An 11,319-nucleotide genomic window follows, 5' to 3' on the forward strand; every position below is an offset into this window, starting at 1 on the left:
CCATGTGCATGGTATGTTTTTCTCCATCCTTTCACCTTTAGTCTATGGGTATCTCTTTCTATGAGGGGAGTCTCTTGCAGACAACATATTGTTGGATCTTTCTTTTTAATCCAATCTGCCAGTCTATGTCTTTTGATTGATGAATTCAGGTCATTAACATTCAGGGTTATTATTTAGATATGATTTGTATTCCTGGTCATTTGGTTCATATTTAAAATTTTATTTATTTATTTATTTATTTTTTTACACATCTTGGTTCCTCCTTTATTTGACAGTTCCTTTAGGGTAATTCCTCCCTTTGCTGATATGCTTCTTTGTTTTTTATCTCTTCCTCATGAAATATTTTGCTGAGAATGTTCTATAATGCTGGCTTTCTTTTTGTAAATTCTTTTAGCTTTTGTTTATCATGGAATGATTTTATTTCATCGTCAAATTTGAAGGTAAGTTTTGCTGGGTATAAGATTCTTGGTTGGCATCCACTTTCTTTCAGAACTTGAAAAATGTTGTTCCAGGCCCTTCTAGCTTTTAGGGTCTGGGTTGAAAAATCTGCTGATATCTGTATTGGTTTCCCCCTGAATGTAATTTGGTTCTTTTCTCTCACAGCCTTTAAAATTCTGTCTTTATTTTGTATGTTAGGTATTTTCATTATAATGTGCCTTGGTGTGGGTCTGTTGTAATTTTGTGTATTTGGAGTCCTATAAGCCTCGTGGACTTGATTTTCCATTTCATTCTTCAGATTTGGGAAATTTTCTGATATTATTTCATTGAATAGATTATTCATTCCTTTGGTTTGTTTCTCTAAGCCTTCCTCAATCCCAATAATTCTCAAATTTGGCCTTTTCATGATATCCCAAGGTTCTTGCAGATTCTGTTCATGATTTCTTACCATCTTCTCTGTTTGTTCAACTTTGCTTTCGAGGTTAAATATTTTGTCTTCAATATCTGAAGTTCTGTCTTCCAGCTGTTCTATCCTATTGGTTATGCTTTCTATGGAATTCTTAATTTGGTTTATTGTTTCCTTCATTTCAAGGATTTCTGTTTGTTTTTTTTTCAATATCTCTAACTCTTTATTGAAATGATCTTTTGCTTCCTGTATTTGCTCTTTTAACTGTCTATTGGTGCTATCATTCAATGACTGCATTTGCTCATTCATCTCATCGTTTGCTTCCCTAATCATTTTAATTATGTACATTCTGAACTCCCTTTCTGTCATTTCTTCTGCCATGCTGTTGTTGGATTTTGTTGATGTAACATCTAGATTTGTTTGGGGCATTTTCTTCCCTTGTTTTCTCATATTGTTCAGGAATCAATGGGTCATTAAGATATTGCAGATTTCCTCTATCGACTTATAATGTCCCTGAAGATTGCTAGTATATCCCCTCTTATCCTTCAGTAGCCTGAAGTCTTGGAGGAAGTTGATAATGCCGAGCTCCACGAAGAAGCTGCCTCTCTAGGGGTGGTGACCCTCAGGTGGCGTATATTCCCTGCTAGTGGGTAGAGGTGCCTCCACTTGTAGACCAATGGTCATCCAAAGAGGAACTAGGCTGCGGGCTGAGGCAAGTCCTGTTTGTGCCTGTGTCTCTGGTTTTACCGTCCCTGTGGGAAAACCTCACCCGGCAGGGAAGACTCACTTGGTGGGGACGTCTTGCTGATCAGTTCCCCTCCTGGAGGTTCCCCTCAATCTACAACTACCGCCTGGGCTGGGCTGTCTTCCTTTGCAACGTTCCCAGGGGCCCGGACCTACCTCCTGGGCCTGGGAGCCTCACCCTTCGCAGGCGAGTCTCCTTAGGCTGCCTCTCCCAGAGAATCTGCCCGTAGTCCTGGAAACTTCGCTCTGCCCCTAGGCATGTCTCTGTGCGGCTCTTCCAGCAAGAAGCCACCTAGCTCCTGGGACCCTGCTCTGCACCTAATCGCCTGGCTATGTGGCCCCTCCTCTGAGCCGCCACCTGGAGCCCCGTACAATAGCTCCGAGACCCAGAGACCCGCCACACACCTCCTCCTCCGGACAGTGGCCGGGTTTCCGACGCAGTCACTAGGAGCGCAAGCAATTCACTTTGTGTCTCCTCCTCCCGCCAACTGCCCGTAGCCCTAGGCAGTCACTCCAAGTCCAAGTGACCCGCCCTGTTCCTCCTCCTCCTACTCGGGGTAGCCCCCCGGGTGTTCAGGAGTGGTGGCTCCGAGACCAAGTGACCCACCGTGCTCCTCCTCCAGGCAGGCCACTGGTGTTCAGGAGCGGTCGCTTTTAGTCCAATCAACTCACCACTTGCCTCCTCCTCTGGCAACCGCCTGTGGCTCTGATGCAGTCACTCCTAGACCAAGCGACCCGCCGCACTTCTCCTCTTCCTCGGGGCAACCCCCCGGTGTTCAGGAGCGCTGGCTCTGAGTTCAAACAGCTCGCCACGCAGCTCCTCCTCTGGCAACTGCCTGTGGCTCTGATGCAGTCACTCCTAGACCAAGCAACCCACCTCGCTCCTCCTCCTCCAGGCAGGCCACCGGTGTTCAGAAGTGGTCGTTCTGGGTCTAAACAGCTCGCCACACAGCTCCTCCTCAGGCAGCCGCCCGGAGCCCCAGTGGTTGCTCTGAGTCCAAGCGCTGTGCTGAGCCGCCTCCTCTATGATGATCCCAGTGGTCCCTGTTTACCGCTCCTGTGGGGGGAGGGGTGTCTTGCCGAGCAACTCTACTTCACAAAGTTCCCTGCGTTCCGGGGCTACCGCCCCATCTGGGACGCCTCCCCAATGGGAGAGACTCACCCAGCGGCTTTGAGTTGGTCCCAAGTCTCTCACTATCTCCTCTTTTGAATCTTGCGTCCTGGAGCAACGTGAAATGCAGCCGCCCCCTAGTCCGCCATCTTGAAACTCCAAGGCATGCTCTTTTCACAACTTCATTCTTTACTAATGACTTTTAGGGAAGAGGAGAAAGAACGTAATGGAGCAAATTTTCTGCAAATATATGTAATGTATATGTGTTTATATATATGTATATGTAATGTATATGTATATATATGTATATATGTATAATGTATTATGCAAATATATGTATATGTATATATATATATTTGCAAAAAATAGTAAATTTTATTAAAGAAACTTCAAGTGAAGAAAATATGCTTTAGGAAGAATTCTACCACAAAATAACTATCATGAAGAGATGATTTCACTATATTTGTCCTCATCATGGATCATATTAATGGACCAAGTTTCTTTGTGAATATCAAGTATATAAAACATCAGAGAGAAAGCACATCACTAGTGCTGAACTGGGAATATAATGGGGTAGCTAGGTCACTTCATTTCAAACTTCTTTTTTTAACCTTTCTGATTCCATGCAATAATTTAAAGTATAATATGAAGTGATAAAGAAAAAATTAACTGACACTATAGGAGTAGTTCACTGTGCCAAACATGTGCACATCATTTTCCTAATTTGACCCTTTCAAATTAGATATTATTTTGATTTATTTTTTTCAATTTTTTTTGATTGGTGGAACTGAGGTAAAAATCTGAGTCTTCTGATTCCAATACGAAAGCTCTTTCCACTGGGGATTACTTATTTTGTGGACTATGCAATTGAAATTTTGGACCAAAGGCAGAAAAAGTATATCTGCTTTTAGTCCTATACTAGAAATTATTTGATAACAAAATTGAGAATCAAGTTTGCAAATTAATTTTCTGCAACACCCAATTTATCCTCTAGAGGTAGCTGAATGGTGGTTTTAATATTTGATCAAGTCCTGCCTGCATAGCAAATATCTTTCTAATTCTAGCATTTCCTCTTCATATTTATTTAGGACACAAGCTGTTATAGTATTAGAAAATAGTACATCTTCCCAATCATAAAGTACAGGGTCCAGAATGAGGAATTCCATTTTTGTCCTCCTGACGGAATGCTTGCTGAAGTGGAAACACAGGATAGATCTATACTGCTAGATTCTTTTGAGAGAAAATGTGGGTAATTTTGTAATCAAGGACATTTTCCTGTCAGTGCCCCATATAGTGTGCTGATGAATGGATTTCTAATCACCAGCATTGTTAAAGTTGGGCATAAGTCCATGAGACTAGAAAATTCTATACAGCCAAGTTTTACTCTGCTACACTTAGCATCAAACATCCAGTGGCCCAGAAAGAGGTTAAGAGTGTGTTGAAGTCATAATATGACTGTTCCTAAACTTTTGGGTAGAATTCTCTGGTTACCTTTCAATAAAATCTCCTATCTCAATATTTAGTGACCTTGGCAAATGGAAATCAGACTGAGATTCAGTGGGCAACATTTGCCACTGGCAGGAATTTTCATGAGGTTTTTGGCATTTGCTATGACTGATGAGGCTATAAGTTTATTGAAAGTTCTCAGGAAACCTAGCAACTTTGTCAGACTGGCCTGTCCTCTCCTCTCCTTTCCTCTGTCCTTTCCTCCTTTTCTTCCTTGTTTCTTTTCTTCCTTCCCTACATTTCAAAAACGATGTATTGAGTGCCAGCAAGGTAACAATCACTGCTGCAGACACTAAAGGTATAACTATTATTGAACAAAACAAAGTTAATGTTACCACGTCACTTCCAATGCTGAGGCAAAAGAACACAGTGATGAAAAAATAAAACCATTGATTATGTGAGGTGATATGTGCTATAAAAATCAAAAGAGAAAGACATAGAAAGTAGTAGAGAGGATGATTTTTGATATCTATGGGTAGGATGCTGCTCCAGTAAGGAAATACAGGAACAGAGACCCGAACACAGGGGAGAGGCCACGGAACTAACTTGGGAATGAACATTCCAAGAAAAGGCAATAGCACTGCAAATACTATATGAATTGCTTTGTGTTTGTCTTTTAAAATGTGGTTGGGTATGATGGGGAAATTGGAGGAAATGAGGTTAGAGAGTCAGTTTAGGATTATGCAAACTATGAAAGACTTTACAATTTTTCCTGAATAAAATAGAAAGGAAGATTGAAAGAGGGGGTCCATGAAGTGACTTATTTAAAAGTATGACTTTGCTGTGTGGGAGAAGGATGCATAGGGTCAAGGGACACATCAGGGAGACCAGGCTGTTGCTTGCCAGTACTTGGGGAAGTTATTTCTGCACTAATCAGTAGAGAGCAGATGTTCAGCTGTTGCCGCCCACAGCAACAATCCCACGGTAATTTATCAGAGGTGGACTGGAACTGAACTACTTCTATTTTCTTTATCTGGGCTACTTCCTTGCTTGTTTGCTTGTTCGCTAGTTTATAGAGGAAGAGAGGCTTTGCTTACTTTTAGTTTTAGAGGAAGAGAGGCTTTGAGAGGAAGAGAGACTTTGCTTAAAGGAAGAGAGACTTTGCTTAATTTTAGAGATGCTGCTCTTTCAGAGAGGCTATGCTTATTAAAGGTCTACTGCTTCTTCTTAGAGGTGCGTCCTGCATCCTGCGTCCTAAAGGTGTATGCTAGAGGTGTGTGCTATCAGAGGTGCTTTCTATCAGAGGTGCTTCTTAGTGGTGCGTCCTGTGACCTGCAACCCACAATCTAGAGGTGTGTTCTTAGTTCCATGTTCTGCGATCTGCAACCTGCGACCTAGAGGTGTCTGCTTAGTCCTACGTTCTGCGATCTCCTCCCAGGCGAAGAGAATCTCTTATATACCCTAAGGCAGCCAATCAGTTTAGGATTAAGTATTGGAGCATGTGCCATGGTACCAATCAAGAAAGAATGAGGAACATCTGTTGACCACTAGTGCAGAGACAACATTAACTAATCAGGCAAAAGTAGATCATGCCGTGTTAACACTAATTATGTACCACCTCTTGGCCAATGCCAGCCGCCATCCTAGGGCTCTCTGCATTCAGCCTCCAAGTCTGCCTCTACTTCTGAGAGAAAGAAGTTCGAAAATGCCATCTCCATGGTCTTCCCTTCTTGAACACCTGTTTTTAAGTGCAAGGGTCGCAGAGATTGGATAATAGACTGAACCCACATCTAAAGCTGGTGTTAAATCATCTCTCTGTGTGTTTAGTGTGAGCACAGCCTCTGTATCCTGAACCCCACCTTTCTTCCTTAAGGTTTCCTACTTTGTGCCCTGGCACAGAGGTTATGGTCTGAGACCACTATGGGCAGAAATGGTTGCAGGGCAAAGTCAGAATGCCTTTGGGAGTCACCCAGGTGTCAGATGAGGCAGAAGACAGAGAAACATACTATTGGATAATGTTCAGGAACTATCTATGACTATTCTGCTAAACCATTAAATGTCTACAATTTTTAATAATTTCTTAAATGATTCAACTTAGTATCACTTTGGAATATCAAGGTGCTGACAAATAAGCAAAGTCAAATTCACTTCATTGTCAAGATATTCTCATTTATAGTGATTTTGAAAATGATTTCCATTTTGGAAATAACCAAAGAAATAATTTTAAAAATAGAGATATTTTGAAACCATAAATTATGGAAGAATTTCAATTTCAAAACTATAATTATCAAAAATTCGGAATGAACGAGGAAACATCACAACAGACACGAGTGAAATACAAAACATAATTAGAAGTTATTTTGAAAATCTATACTCCAACAAAACAGAAAACCTCGAAGACATCAACAAATTTCTAGAGACATATGAATTACCTAAACTGAATGGGGAGGACATACACAACTTAAATAAACCAATTTCAAGCAATGAAATAGAAGAGGTCATCAAAAGACTACCAACAAAAAAAGTCCAGGACCAGATGGGTTCTCAGCCGAGTTCTACAAAACCTTTAAAGAAGAGCTCATTCCAATACTCCTCAAAGTATTTCATGAAATAGAAGAGGAGGGAACCCTCCCAAACTCATTCTATGAAGCCAATATCACCCTGATACCTAAACCAGACAGAGACACATTCAGGAAAAAAAATTTCAGGCCAATATCCTTAATGAACATCGATGCAAAAATTCTCAACAAAATTTTAGCAAATCGCATACAAATATATATTAAAAAGATAGCGCACCACGATCAAGTGGGTTTTATCCCAGGGATGCAAGGTTGGTTCAACATTCGGAAATCAATAAATGTCATTCACCATATCAACAGACTTAAAGTTAAGAATCACATGATTATTTCAATAGATGCAAAAAAAGCATTCGATAAAATACATCACCCCTTCATGCTCAAAACACTAGAAAAAATTGGGGTAGTGGGAACATTCCTTAACATTATAAAGGCAATCTACGCTAAACCCATGGCCAATATCATTCTAAATGGTGAAAAACTGAAAGCACTCCCCCTAAAAACTGGAACAAGGCAGGGATGCCCTCTTTCACCACTTCTATTCAATATCGTCCTTGAGACTCTAGCCAGAGCAATTAGACAACCAAAGAAATTAAAGGGATACGAATTGGAAAAGAAGAACTCAAACTATCCCTGTTCACTGATGACATGATTATATATTTAGAGGAACCTGGAAATTCCACCAGAAAACTTTTAGAACTCATAAGTGAATTCAGTAAAGTAGCAGGTTAAAAGATCAATGCTCATAAATCCAATGCATTTTTTTTTTTAGGTTGTTGTAAATTTTTTTTTAATTTTTTTTTTATTGTAAAGAAATGGGATACATGTTGTTTCTCTGTTTGTACATGGCGTAAAGGCATACCATTTGTGTAATCATAAATTTAAATAGGGTAATGTTGTTTGCTTCATTCTGTTATTTTTTCCCTTCCCCCACCCCTCCCACCTCTCTTTTCCCTCTATATAGTCCTTCCTTCCTCCATTCTTGCCCCCCTCCCTAACCCTAACTCTAACCCTAACAATAACCCCTCCCACCCCCCATTTTGTGTCATCATCCACTTATTAGCGATATCATTCATCCTTTGGTTTTTTGAGATTGGCTTATCTCACTTAGCAAGATATTCTCCAGTTTCATCCATTTGCCTGCAAATGCCATAATTTTATCATTCTTTATGGCTGAGTAATATTCCATTGTATATATATACCACAGTTTCTTTATCCATTCATCAATTGAAGGACATCTACGTTGGTTCCACAATCTGGCTATTGTGAACTGAGCAGCTATGAACATTGATGTGGCTGTATCTCTGTAATATGCTGATTTTACGTCCTTTGGGTATAGGCCAAGGAGTGGGATAGCTGGGTCAAATGGTGGTTCCACTCCAAGTTTTCTAAGGAGTCTCCACACTGCATTCCAGAGTGGCTGCACTAATTTGCAGCCCCACCAGCAATGTATGAGTGTACCTTTCTCCCCACATCCTCACCAACACCTGTTGCTGATTGTATTCCTGATTATCGCCATTCTAATTGGGGTGAGATGGAATCTTAGGGTGGTTTTGATTTGCATTTCTCTTATTACTAGAGATGTTGAACATTTTTCCATATGTTTGTTGATTGCTTGTAGATCTTCTTCTGTGAAGTGTCTGTTCATTTCCTTAGCCCATTTGTTGATTGGATTATTTGCATTCTTGGTGTAGAGTTTTTTGAGTTCTTTATAGATTCTGGAGATTAGCACTGTATCTGAAGTATGATTGGCAAAGATTTTCTCCCACTCCGTAGGCTCTTTCTTCACATTGCTCATAGTTTCCTTTGCTGAGAGAAAACTTTTTAGTTTGAATCTATCCCAGTTATTGATTCTTGCTTTTATTTCTTGTGCTGTGGGAGTCCTGTTGAGGAAGTCTGGTCCTAAGCCGACATGTTGATGCTCTGGACCTACTTTTTCTTTTATAAGATGCAAGGTCTCTGGTCTGATTCCGAGATCCTTAATCCATTTTGAGTTTAGCTTCGTGCATGGTGAGAGATATGGGTTTAGTTTCCTTCTGTTGCATATGGATTTCCAATTCTCCCAGCACCATTTGTTGAAGAGGCTATCTTTTCTCCATTGCATATTTTTGGCCCTTTGTCCAGTATGAGAAAATTGTATTTATTAAGGTTTGTGTCCGTGTCCTCTATTCTGTACCATTGATCCACCTTTCTATTTTGGTACCAATACCATGCTATTTTTGTTACTATTGCTTTGTAGTAGAGTTGAAGATCTGGTATTGCGATACTCCCTGCTTCACTCTTTCTGGCAAGGATTGCTTTAGCTATTCTGGGTTTTTTATTCTTCCAGATGAATTTCATAATTTCTTGCTCTATTTCTGTAAGGTACATCATTGGGATTTTAATTGGAATTGCATTAAATCTGTATAGAACTTTTGGTAGTATGGCCATTTTGACAATATTAATTCTTCCTATCCAAGAACATGGGAGATCTTTCCATCTTCTAAGGTTTTCTTTAATTTCTTTCTTTAGTGTTCTGTAGTTCTCATTGTAGAGGTCTTTCACCTCTTTTGTGAGATTGATTCCCAAGTATTTTATTTTTTTCAATGCTATTGTGAATGGGGTAGTTTTCCTAACTTCTCTTTGTGAAGATTCATCGCTTATGTATAAAAATGCCTTAGATTTATGTGCATTGATCTTATATCCCGCTACTTTACTGAATTCACTTATGAGATCTAAAAGTTTTCTGGTGGAATTTCCTGGTTCCTCTAAGTATACCATCATATCATCAGCAAATAGGGATAGTTTGAGTTCTTCTTTTCCTATTTGTAACCCTTTAATTTCTTTGGTCTGTCTAATTGCTCTGGCTAGAGTTTCAAGGACGATATTGAATAGAAGTGGTGAAAGAGGGCATCCCTGCCTTGTTCCAGTTTTTAGGGGAAACTCTTTCAGGTTTTCACCATTTAGGATGATATTAGCCATGGGCTTAGCATAGATGGCCTTTACAATGTTAAGGAATGTTCCCACTATCCCTATTTTTTCTAGTGTTTTGAGCATGAAGGGGTGCTGTATTTTATCAAATGCTTTTTCTGCATCTATCGAAATAATCATGTGATTCTTGACTTTAAGTCTATTGATATGGTGAATTACATTTATTGATTTCCTGATGTTGAACCAACCTTACATCCCTGGGATGAAACCCACTTGATCATGGTGCACTATCTTTTTAATATGTTTTTGTATGCGATTTGCTAAAATTTTGTTGAGAATTTTTGCGTTGATGTTCATTAAGGATATTGGTCTGAAATTTCCTTTCCTCGATGTGTCTCTGTCTGGTTTAGGTACATAAGTGATGAATCCTCAGAAAGAGAAATTAGGAAAACTACCCCATTCACAATAGCATCGAAAAAAATAAAATACTTGGGAATCAATCTCACAAAAGAAGTGAAAGACCTCTACAATGAGAACTACAGAACACTAAAGAAAGAAATTAAAGAAAACCTTAGAAGATGGAAAGATCTCCCATGTTCCTGGATAGGCAAAATTAATATTGTCAAAATGGCCATACTACCTAAAGTGCTATACAGATTCAATGCAATTCCAATTAAAATCCCAATGATGTACCTTGCAGAAATAGAATAAGCAATTATGAAATTCATCTGGAAGAATAAAAACCTAGAATAGCTAAAGCAATCCTAAGTAGCAAGAACAAAGCAGGGGGTATTGCAATACCAGATCTTCAACTCTACTACAAAGCAATAGTAACAAAAACCGCATGGTATTGGTACCAAAATAGACAGGTAGATCAATGGTACAGAATATAGGACACGGACAAAAACCCAAATAAATACAATTTTCTCATACTAGACAAAGGTTCCAACAATATGCAATGGAGAAAAGATAGCCTCTTCAACAAATGGTGCTGGGAAAACTGGAAAACCATATGTAACAGAATGAAATTAAACCCCTATCTCTCACCATGCACAAAACTCAACTCAAAATGGATCAAGGACCTTGAAATCAGACCAGAGACCCTGCATCTTATAGAAGAAAAAGTAGGTCCAAATCTTCAACTTGTTGTCTTAGGATCAGACTTCCTTAACAGGACTCCCATAGCATAAGAAATAAAAGCAAGAATCAACAACTGGGATAGATTCAAACTTAAAAGCTTTCTCTCAGCAAAGGAAACTATCAGCAATGTGAAGAGAGAGCCTACAGAGTGGGAGAATATCTTTGCCAACCATACTTCAGATAGAGCGCTAATTTCCAGAATCTATAAAGAACTCAAAAAATTCTACACGAAGAATACAAATAATCCAATCAACAAATGGGCTAAGGAAATGAACAGACACTTCACAGAAGAAGATCTACAAGCAATCAACAGATATATGAAAAAATGTTCAACATCCCTAGTAATAAGGGAAATGCAAATCAAAACTACCCTAAGATTTCATCTCACCCCAATTAGAATGGCGATTATCAAGAACACAAGCAACAATAGGTGTTGGCGAGGATGTGGTGAAAAAGGAACACTCATACATTGCTGGTGGGGTTGCAAATTAGTGCAGCCACTCTGGAAAGCAGTGTGGAGATTCCTCAGAAAGCTTGGAATGGAACCA

The sequence above is a fragment of the Sciurus carolinensis genome, chromosome 3 (assembly GCF_902686445.1).
Source record: "Sciurus carolinensis chromosome 3, mSciCar1.2, whole genome shotgun sequence".
Classification (NCBI taxonomy): Eukaryota; Metazoa; Chordata; class Mammalia; order Rodentia; family Sciuridae; genus Sciurus; species Sciurus carolinensis.